General features: G+C 35.5%; 1 pseudogene; it reads right to left on the bottom strand.

The window, feature by feature from the left end:
* Positions 1-2535: 2535 nt before the first annotated feature.
* On the bottom strand, positions 2536-4669 carry LOC145162222 (alpha-glucan phosphorylase, H isozyme-like; annotated as a pseudogene).
* Positions 4670-9579: the final 4910 nt, after the last annotated feature.

Here is a 9579-nt window from a genome sequence, read left to right on the forward strand (position 1 = left end):
ACAGAAAAGGATCAAATAGACTTTCAAATAAGAGATTCTACCCTAGGACCACAACCAAGAAAAGAACATGAAATAAGGCCAAATCAATCATTCTAAGGCTATAAGCTCCTAACTGTATCCAACTTTAAAAGCATACACATAGCAAAATACATATGATTATCATAGCTCAAATATCAATATAACATGGCTAATCATATTAGGGAACTACTTACTTGGCTCGGCCAATCACACGCGTTTCACTCTCATCTTTTCCAACCTTTAAAAGTTTTAACTTTTATTTTATTTTTGAAAACAATTTTACCGTATCCTTAGTTTGAGTCCTGACACACCCGAGAGTGTGCCTGAATCCCTCAAACCAAGGCTCTGATACCTACTTGTAACGACCAAATTATTTTCAAAATAAAATTTTCATTTTTAATTAACCAAAACACGTTCCATCAATCATGTAATCACAATACAATTGTTTTCAGTTTCATAACAATTTTTTTTTATTTATAAAACATCAGAGTGTCCCTAACGACTGAGAGAGAGTGCACATCGCACCATCAAGCCTTGCCCTTGCCCTTGGGCTTAGATGTACCTGAAACAAATCGGCAAACTGTAAGCTACCGCTTAGTGAGTTCCCCAGAGCATACCCGACACCCAATCCACATAACACATATCATATTAGTTATAGAAGCTACATATATATCACATAAGCCATGCATACAACAAATAGGGATGTCATGGGTCATCCCCAGGGTCTTACTCCAGGATGCCATGGGATCCCCACATGGTCTTACACCTAAGTGCAGTGGGCTCTCCCATGGTCTTCAATAGGAAAGCCATGGGCTCTCTACATGGTCTTACATCCATGGGTCATGGGCTCTCCCGTGGTCTTCCATACAACATACCACATATACCACTAGCATACTTCCTAGCTCATACCAACTAACATGCCACATAATAAAACTTCAGCTAAGATACCACATATCATAAAATGGGCCGGCCTTGGTACCTTAGACCCATTGGTATGGTGAGGAGACTCGCTTCTCGAATGTTGAGCTGAATAGCTAAGATCAGATGTATCCCAGGCACTGCTCCTCCTCACTGCCTATAACCAACATGTGATTAACTTGTCATAATCCCATAATTACCCTCAAAGTCAACCCTGGTCAAAGTCATGGTCAACAGTCCATGTTGACCTCAACTCGTCGAGTGCATCCTAGCAACTCGTCGAAAACCTCCCGATTTTATTCCACTGAATCCCGCATCAACTCACCGAGTCACCCTAGTAACTCGTCGAGTTCATCAAATATACAGAAAACTAAATTCCATTCAGACCAAAACGCTAATCCTTCACTGCACTTATCCAGAAACTCGGAAACGGGCAAACCCTACCCCGACTCGTCGAGTCAGCTAAGGGACTCGACGAGTTCCTTCAGTCTGTCTCAAGTTCAGCCCTTTTCAGTGGGATCTAAGATCCCAAACTCCAGATCCAAACTCTCCTAGTGCAGATACCACATAAAGTTGCAAACTATACGTGCATGCAAGGCCCTTCAAGGCCATAACATCGAAACTAGGCTTCTTACATGGTTTTTGTGCATGAAAAGTGGTTAAGCACTACTAGAAAAACAACCTTTTACGATGCGCAATGTGTGTCCTAAAACGCTTAGATGACGTGCAAATGCACGTCAAGGAAGGCTCTATCATAACGAGAGACGAAACGCTTTTGCGCGTCGTCTATAGACGACGCGCATTTATGACACACAATGCGTATCATTAAAACCCATGTCAAGAGAGGCCATGTCATAAATGAAGACGACACACATTTTTGCGTATCGTAAATTTAAATGTTTAAAAAAAATATTTATATATTTATTAATTTTTAAATTAAATTTTCATTTAATGTCTCATAATAGAAATAAAATATCATATACAAAAAATACAATCCATTTCATAAAATTTAATGTCATACAATTCTATTTCTTACAATATATAAATTATCATTAATCTAATCTACTGTGTTAATTTCATACAAAAAATCTATTTCATGCGGCTTCTTCCATTTCCTTTATTAGCAACTTCCATCATTAGTAGTACAACTAAAAAATGAAATGAAGAATGCAACACTTGTATATCTGCAAAAAACTTGAAAAAAACAAAAAGATTTAATGTTTATATATAGCAAGAACATATTGAATGCATAAAATAACAAGAGCTAATAGGAAGTCATTTTCTATTCCCTTCTCAGTATGTGATGATTGGGGCTGTTGATTGCAACAATTAAGCATCTGCTTATGATGAAAGTAGATACCATTTTCACAAAAGAGTTGCCTTTATCCAACAAATTGTTAACATGTCTCAGTGGTTAATTCGAAAGAAAATTTTTTTATGAAGAAACTGTCTATTGATTAATTTTCTACCCTAAAGTTCAAAATTACATTTCTACCCTAAAGTTCATATCTAAAAATAAAATAATTCAAAATTACATTTCTCCAATAGGTCCTGTTTTTGTTAGGAAGTTGCAGACATTACCTTTCCACAAATTACATTTTATGTAGAGGTGAATCCAAGCAGCAAATGCAAATCAACACCACTTTCTGCTTCTGCTGCAAGCAATAATATGGAGCGTGACCCAAGACAGATGAGGCAGTCATCTGCTCGATATCTGAATACATATGTTCTCCCAACACTAACATCACAAAAAAACAAATAATAATGACAATAATTTATGGCATTCATCGTAAAACACTGATGACCTTTCTATCCCACCATTCACCTGTTTCATTGTGAAAAAATGAACAAAGTTACAAAACAATTGGTTGAATTAGAAAAATGTGTAAATCGCAAAGCCAAAAGGACATGAATTACATACTTAGAATAACAGGAAACTCGAGTGTGTATGCAGCAACCTTGAATGACTGTAACTGTGATGACAACATTTACATATACAAATTAAAAATAAATATACAAATTAAAAATAAAATAAAATAAAATCAAGTAAACAATAAATTAACAAACAGCTATGACTCACCTCAAGTGTGTATGCAGCAGCCTTGAGTGACTGTAACGGTGATGACAACATTTACATATATTTGTACCAGTAGCTTCCATGCTAGCTGTACTTTTATGTTGTGACACCTCACTTCCTGGTATAAGTACCTCTGCCACAGATACATTGTAATTGTGACACAAAAACCTCACTTCCTGTTTCAACATGCATTGCATTGCATTAACACAATGTTTAGTACTTAACAGAATGGTATTAGTATCTTCATCTATGACTATGATTATGATTATCTATCTATTCAGTACTTAACTAGAAACGATAGGATAAGATACGTACCTTTAGTTTCTTGTATCTATAAACAACACCCAATATATTCAACAATTGTCTTTTATATTCATGGATGCGCTTCACCTGAATGTCGAAAAGGGTATTTGGGTCAATTGTTTCACCTGTTACTTTCAGTATGTACTGTGCTAATCTCTGTTTATTGGCTATTTTGGCTGAATCCCATTCAGCTTTAAGTTCTGGATGTCAGCAAACTTTTGGAGAGAGAGGATAAGATATAACAATCAGCAGGAGATATGTAAATCCTCTGAATAGAGGGCATTTTGGTCATTTTTACATAATAATAGAAAGAAAATGAAAACAACATACCTCCCGCAGACCCACAAGTAGGTCTAGGTTAGTGACCCACTTGTCTGATTTTAACCATTTTGTTATGATCTGACTAAGTTCAGGACTACAAAATCTGAGCCAACGTCTAAGAGTAATGCCATTGGTCTTATTTTGGAACTTGTTTGGCCATATTGACACATAATCTGCAAATAACTCAGCCTTTAAGATGTCACTGTGCAATTGTGCTACACCATTAACCTGGCAAAACAGATAAAAACAAATGGGCTGAATTGATGGAGCCTAAACTATCCCTCAAAAAAAACAAAAAATATTAGATAAAATTAGTTGGTTTTTCCTACATTTATAGTATTCAAAAATCTTACCGTATGCCCAGAAACCACACACAAGTTTGCCATGCGGACAACCGGCTTATTTGACATCACAACTTGTGACCATTTCTCCAATGCCTCAGGAAGAACAATGTGATTTGTATAGGCAATTGACCCGGTCAACACTCAACAACAACCTCTTTGTTATTATTTAAGGTCAAAAACAAAAAGTAACATGTTTTTTTTAATAAAATTTATAAATCACCTTGAAGTCACATCCCAGGCTTCATCCCACCCTAGCCCTGGTCAACACTTGTGACCATTTCTCCCGTTTTCTTCCTTCCTTTCTTTCCTTGAATCTTGAAATAATGTCCTAAAAAACATAAACATTCAGACTCTATTATCTTATCTTTTAATACTTATAAATCATCAGTTGTTACAAATGAAAAATAAAAATAATGTCAAACCTGCAATGATGCACCGCATAGGAAAAATTGTTGCTTTAGTCTAAGAAGTTTTCCTTCTTCTGTAGCATCCCCAGGATAAAGAACGACACAAATATGGAGATAAAAATTTATATTTATAGAATTTCAATAATAAAAAGATATGAACTTTCTATCAAATTAGGAAAATATGACTTAAAACAACCAACCTCTTGAGCTCTAGCATGTAGCTCAGCAGCAGACTAATATTGCCCATCATGACAGTGCATGCTCAAGAAATTTTGATACATTTTGTGATAGTCGCAGTCTCCTCATGAAACTAGACACCGGCAGTGTCTCTCTCTGTTGGAGAGGAGGGACTCCACCGTCTGGGTATCGCTGGAAAGTGCCGGAGAGGAGGGGATCCACCGGTTGGGTGTCGCTAGAAAGCGCTGGACGGCGAGGCGGGGCTGGATGGAAGTCAGAGGTGGGAGGTGTCGGCGCCAAGAGAAACGTCGAAGGTGGGAGAAGCCGTCAACGTTGAGAACTGAGAAGAAGAGAAAGGGTTTTGTCAAAGTGATAAAGAGAGAATGGGAAACTGAAGAGAGAACATGCAGTAGAGGAAGGAGGCCGGGGCAAGTTCTTGACAAAAAGCCCTAAAAAAGGAAGGCGGGGTTTTTAAGTTTTTGGGATTTCATTTTTCCCTCCGGATGGAATGCGCCTGCTATTAAAATTTATAAAGCGACAGCCTTAGACGACACACATTTTATTATAGGTGCTCTCCGTCTTTTTTTTAGACACTAGTTTCAGGGCACGCAAAAATGCGTGTCCTAAATCCTTTAAATTTTAAGAGAGATGACATTATTTTTACGTCACACACTTTTGCGTATCGTAAATCCGTGTGTGTCATAAATTGCGCATCGTAAAATGTTGTTTTTCTAGTAGTGAAGCTATATAAAGTGGGCAACTTTACGTCATTGGGGACCTAGAGAGGTCCAGATCTTGAACCATATTCTTATGATAAGTCCAGATCCGAGTTTGACTCCATTTTGCACCCAAAATGGTCATTTACTTCCAAGAAAAGGGATCTAATCAACTAAAGATCAAGGTGACGACTTTATACCTCAAGATGATGGTCAATAGAGAGTAGATGTCGGATCTACTTCTTCTCTCCTTGTTCCTTCCTCTTCAAGCTCTAGAATCCTTCACAAATACCCCAAAATTGCTAACAAAAGCTCTTACTCTCACTCAAGAAGGTACAAGGTCGAATTAGGGTTTTCTTTGGCTAATAGAGTGATAAGGGAGGCCACAAGAGGGGGATTATGTTCTTTAAATAGGGTGCAAACCCTAAAAATTATGGTTTCTCTTTACAGCTGCTACTCGTCGAGTCGGCGCCTTCCGACTCGTCGAGTAGAACCCGAATCCAGCGTCCTCATAATAGTCTCTACTCGACGAGTTGCAGCACCCCAACTCACTGAGTCTATTCATAAAACCCTAAAAATCATATAAATTAATCAATACCTGGAACAGGTGTTACACCAAAACACATAAATTTCGTGTACAACCATGAGTTGCATCGTGGCCATCTAGATCGCGTCACGATCCTTCATCAGAAGTGCGAAGAAATTCCCAACAATCATGAATATTCACTTTTCATGTTCCTAGCTAACCACAAGAAATACGATGAAACTGCCACTTGAAGAATGCATTATGGAGCCCTAATAATAGCGAAAAAGACATGCAATTCCAATTCAGACTTACAAGATCAACCAAGAACCGACGATTATGAAGAAACACACTTGAGTTGGATTCAATATTGCCACTATCCTAGGGGAGTATGCTCCTTTTTTTCTCCCTTATTTATTCTTTAATTTATTAAGTATATAATGAGGGCGTTGTATGATTTAAGTGTTTGGTAGGAGGTTATATATATAATATAAATGATTAAAATTTTCAAAAAGCTATATAGATGAAATTTAAGTGAAAATAAAAAACTAATTAAATGAAGCTAATAAATTTATGTAGGATAATGTGAAATAAATCCCAAGGTTTTATTTTGTGGATATGTTATAATATATCTGTGGCTTTCCTATTTTAATGAAATCATGAAACAAAAATATGAACTTTTGTGGTATGAGGGATACTATATATATGCCAAAAATGGACTTCTCCACTTGATCTCAGCTAGAAATATATTTTTTAGGTAGGGGTACATTTCATCAAACAATGCAAAGTATATATATATATATATATATATATATATATATATATATATATATATATATATATATATATATATATATATATATATATATATATATACTTTGCATTGTTTGATGAAATGTACCCCTACCTAAAAAATATATTTCTAGCTGAGATCAAGTGGAGAAGTCCATTTTTGGCTTTTAGAATTCGAGTTAGTAGAGTCTTTACGAAATTTAATGGCTGGTGTCCATGAGCCATATGGTAAAGGATCATATGGTAGAATTCTCATTACATGGTTTGTATAGAAAGTCTTTGACTTCTTTTAGTGGCCTTTGGGATGAACAACAACATGTATCCAAAAATCTCTTATAGAAAGTCACGAGTTAAAGTTAGTAAATTTTGTACTATATGCAATAAAGTTATATCAATGAGAGAGTTAAGTACAAAGGAAATGTTGAAAGTGGAATGTCAAATAGAAACATCATTATGGGATAGTATCTAAAGTATGAGAACTTGGTAAAATACCTTGAGGTTAAGGATTCTTTAACAAGGGTATATTCAAAGGGATGTAAAACTGTGTATTGTTCTAATTAAATGTGGAGCATTTATGAAGATTGTAAGTATTTTAAACTGGGAGAGTTATTAGGATTTGCACAAATATATGCATTGAAGCTTAATAAAATTGTTGGGTTTAGAATAGGTTTATATTATATAATGAAAAATATAAATCGAAATTAAAGTATTCTGTATTTTTCTTGGGGACAAGCAAAAGCCAAGTGTGGGGTATTTTGATATGTGCTAATTTATACATGTTTTTATAGATATTTCATGGGTATTTTTATATTTAAAATAGGAAAAAAGATGCTTATTCCCTTTATATTTAGATTTTGTATGTAAAAAGTCCATGTTGATGAAAAGAAACTAAAACAAGCTAAAATGGAGTTAAATTGATGAGTTGGTGCAAAACAGGAAAATGCTAGCTAAATTATAAATTCACTGATGGATCCATCTGCCATGTTTAGGAATTATCTTCCGATTCGTAACTCCGATTGAATAAGTCAAAAATATTCTAGAAAATAGAGAACATTTTCTATAACTCATGTGCGGGGGGTTTTTTTTTTGCTAATTCAACTTCTATATAGTCCAAATTCGGCCATGAAGTCCGACTAAAAAAGTTGGAGTTAAAAATTGAAAGGACTTTGAAGATTATGAAGATATAAAGGCATATTCTGGAACAAATTTGTACCTTTGAGACTAAGAAAAGTTTAATTAAGGATAATTCTATAATTAAAGAAGATTTCGAATATATTTAAGAGTATTCGTAAATCGTGTGGTGAATATATTGTAGTGCCATGATTTGGGCCCTTTCAGAAAAGCTATATATAGAACCTCCTATTCTTCCAACGAATGTGACATCATAAGAAATTCAGGAAATAAGAAGAGAACGTCCCAAGGAGGCCATTTTGAGAGTCTAGAAGGCTTTATTAGCCGACATGCTGATATAGATGAAGAAATCTGCAGATCAAGAGAAGAAACCATTAGGTTATCAATATGATTACTTTTCTCTCTATAATTACCCAACGGTTTTGAAATTATGTAAAGTATATTTGAAATGTTTGTAATATCCTTCATAATATTATTAAAATAATTAAGATGTTGATAAAAATAAAACAATTCTATGTTAAATAATATGACATAAAGTAAAGTGAGAAAAGTACATGCACAACGATTTTTAAGTCAAAAGTCTTTAAAAAAACAAAAAATTGCTAAAGGCCAAATGTTGTGTGTGTTCTGCACGGTGCAACCGAAAGCGGGGGGGGGGGGGTTTATTATAAAAACAAACAGTTCCTTATTCAATATATTATGTTTACTCAGTTAGAGATACATATGTATTGCCATTGATTTTTTTATATTTTTGTAACTGACTGGACGATTTATGATTAGGTGCAGATTATGTATCCTGAATTACATTGTTTATTAACTTGTCAAAGCTGGAAAACTGAATTAAAAGTGTATGTAATGGTGACAAGTGGAAGGCCATGTCCCTAGTTTAAACAAAATAAAGTTAAGATTAATATTTGTGATTGATCCACTAACATGGAAAATTTGATAGGTTTCCACTAATCATGGGACCGATTATACCAGTTGAATCTTTCATAAATCAACATAATAGACTGAGTCCAAGAGAGCTATCCTTGCTGGTAGACAATTTAGAATCAAATGTTAGTACACTTATGCTCCTCATGTGTTCGACACCCTTACTTATCTAAGCTTTACTCTTATTGATCAGGTACACTACTTGATGTAGACAGTCAGTTTTGTTTGTTCGGAATTATAAATATAGAACTAGATTTTATTTTCAAGTTTGTATCTTTTATTTCATCAAGTTTTTGGTGCCATTACTAGGGACAGACGACAAAGTCTGTGAATGAGATAACAACGTTGTTCGATGAGAAGTCATTGGTACGTCCAAATTATGCGGATAGTGAAGCCATGAAGATGTCCAAGTATAGTACTATGTTGATAGATGAGATTCGAGAGTGTGTGGTAACTAATAAGTGCTAAACTCTCCGTGAGATGATTCTGGTCTGTAACACTTGATCCTGGTATGTTTCATTATTTCCCTTCATTGTTGAAAAGTTTCATTTTTGGTCCTTATGTAGTACGCGGGGCGTACCACATGGTACGCTTCGCGTACAAGCTATAAAGTGAGTATGCGGGTCGTACCACATGGTACGCTTAGCGTACTCATGCGCGGTGGGATCGGGACACCAGACACGTATGCGGGGCGTACGTGTCATTTAGTGAAACCCTAATTTTAGGGGTTGGACACTATATAATCACATTAATGGCTCACGTTACCCTCATTTCTCAGCCTCCACTGACCTTATAGCCTCATATTCGAAACCCTAGACCTTCCTTTGCGTTTTTAAGGTCATTGTGTGCTTCTTGGTGTGTTTTGGTCCATTATCTAGAAGGAGTTTGGTACAAGGTGGTTGATCAAGGAAGAGCATGT

The sequence above is a fragment of the Lactuca virosa genome, chromosome 3 (assembly GCF_052849685.1).
Source record: "Lactuca virosa cultivar CGN04683 chromosome 3, Lactuca_virosa_CGN04683_v6, whole genome shotgun sequence".
Classification (NCBI taxonomy): Eukaryota; Viridiplantae; Streptophyta; class Magnoliopsida; order Asterales; family Asteraceae; genus Lactuca; species Lactuca virosa.